Source organism: Coenobita brevimanus, chromosome 86, assembly GCF_032717465.1.
Source record: "Coenobita brevimanus isolate Jiangsu-jjx chromosome 86, ASM3271746v2, whole genome shotgun sequence".
NCBI classification, from domain to species: domain Eukaryota; kingdom Metazoa; phylum Arthropoda; class Malacostraca; order Decapoda; family Coenobitidae; genus Coenobita; species Coenobita brevimanus.
This window is the reverse complement of record NC_137039.1, coordinates 4573207-4575527: the sequence shown is the minus strand read 5'-3', so window position 1 is coordinate 4575527 and position 2321 is coordinate 4573207. Positions and strand designations below refer to the sequence as shown.

General features: G+C 37.9%; 1 non-coding gene across 1 annotated transcript; it reads left to right on the top strand.

Annotated features, from left to right (window-relative positions):
• Positions 1–317: 317 nt before the first annotated feature.
• LOC145410839 (5S ribosomal RNA) lies at positions 318–436 on the top strand. Its single transcript, XR_013899315.1, has one exon. It is a non-coding gene; the product is annotated as a 5S ribosomal RNA (ribosomal RNA).
• Positions 437–2321: the final 1885 nt, after the last annotated feature.

Sequence of the window (2321 nt, the reverse complement as noted above, 5' to 3'; positions counted from 1 at the left end):
AAAATAAAACTCAATAAAACCAGTTCTTTCATTCACTTAAGAAAATACAAAGGGCATTAAGTGAAGGAATACACTATATCTCCAAAACAAATGCCTGCATGTCTTCAAATGCCTGCATGTGTGAACTTTAGAATCAAACAACACAACCATGTTTTCAAAAATCAATTACAAGGAATGTTTACACCTTTTTATGTACCCTAAAAGTACCAGAAGCCATCCTAACATGGGGTGATCGAATTTCCACATCGCTAGGCACTAAACTGCTAAATTGCTAAACCACTAATAATGCTGTAATTTCGGGAAGTATAATTTAATGTGCCAACGGCCATGCCACGTTGAGTACACCGCTTCCCGTCCGATCAGCGAAGTTAAGCAACGTTGGGTCTGGTTAGTACTTGGATGGGTGACCGCCTGGGAACACCAGATGCTGTTGGCATAACGTTCTCCCTACACGTCAAGTGGGGTTGGTGGAGGATTAGCGCTCCTCCCTGTAAAACAATTAACTCTAAGCCCTTGGCCACCCCATTAGGGATACATGGTGTCTGGCAATGAATGAAAAAATGAATAATTTAATGTTGCAACTTTTTCCCATTTTTTACTAACAGTAATATAAGACTGCTTCCTTCTATGATGCTCTTGTATCGAATGAAACAAAATATCAGTAAGAGATGCCAGCCTAACAAGAATTTTTGAATTTCCATATAAGACAGACATCTCTTACAATGACTCAACAAAAGTCATGCTAGCCAACATCAATATGATTCCCTTGCTAGTTAGTGACTGGATAGCAAGTGATCATTATTGCCCTTCTGAAGGTTAGCAAGGGGTTCAGAAGTGATCATGTTCTGAGAGTTGAGGGAACGCTAGGTGCTGAATTGCTAAACTGCTAATAAGCTGTAATTTCAGACAGTACTGTTTAATGTTGCAGTTGTTTATTCCATTTTTCAGTAACGGTAATATAAAACTGTTTCCTTCTATTATATTCTTGTCTCTAATGAAACAAAATATCAGTAAGAGAAGCCAGCCAAACAAGGGTTATTGAATTTCCATATGAGACAGACGTCTGTTACAATGACTCAACAAAAGTCAAGCTAGCCAAGATCTCCAAAATGATTCCCTTGCTAGTCAGTGATTGCATAGCAAGTGAAGTGATCATTATTGCCTTTCTGAAGGTTAGCAAGGGGTTCAGAAGTGATCATGTTCTGAGAGTTGGGGGAATGCTAGGTGCTAAACTGCTATACTGCTAAACTGCTAAAAAGCTGTAATTTCAGACAGTACTGTTTAATGTTGCAGTTGTTTTTCCCGTTTTTCAGCAACGGTAATATAAAACTGTTTCCTTCTGTTATATTCTTGTCTCTAATGAAACAAAATATCAGTAAGAGAAGCCAGCCAAACAAGAGTTATTGAATTTCCATATGAGACGTCTGTTACAGTGACTCAAATGTCATGCTAGCCATCATCTCCAGTATAATTCTCTTACAAGCTACTGAATGGATGAGAAGCAAAGTGATCATGACTGCATTTCAGAAGGTTAGCAGGGAGTTCACCAGTGATCATGTTAGCCTGCTAAAGCAGTGTGTATGCTAGATGCTAAATTGCTAAACTGCTATACCGCTAAACCCCCAGACCGTCACATGCCCAGTTGTAAACAAACCCTAAATTTTTTCTTAAGCTTGGGTGTTTCTAATCGTAAAATCTGAGTACAGGAAACTCGCACGGAACACGATCTCACGGAACGCGCTCGCAATTATACACGGTAAGGGCTGGGATACATATAAGACAACGTAAGTTTACAGAACCATTATGAAAACTACAAATTAACGCAGGAGAGGCCTTTGAAAGATCAAATCCTCGAACGTCACCGCAGCGCGCGGTTTGTTTTGATTACGTGACGATCTAGGCGGGAAATTATTCAGTGAGTGAGACATTCCCGAGTACAGTAGCACAGTATTTGTAAGTTAAATATTTACAGTACTGTACTGTTCTGGTAAGTTTATGTACAACTTAAAGTACTATTAAATAACGTTAAAGCAAAAAATAAAGTCTTATAACCAGTTTACCTGATAGGTGTCAGAATATTGCCTTTTATATTTGTTTGTTTTTTCCACAGTACTGTACAGTATATGTAAGTTAAATATTTACTGTTCTCGTATGTACTGTATTTGTAAGCACTTAAATAAAGTTAAATCATTAAATAAAGCCTTGTAACCAGTTAACCCGAATAATATGATTACCCATGATCGGCGTCGGAATATTGCCTTTTTTTCTTATCGTACTGCTTTTCTACAGTACTGTATTTGTAAGTTAAATATTTACTGTTC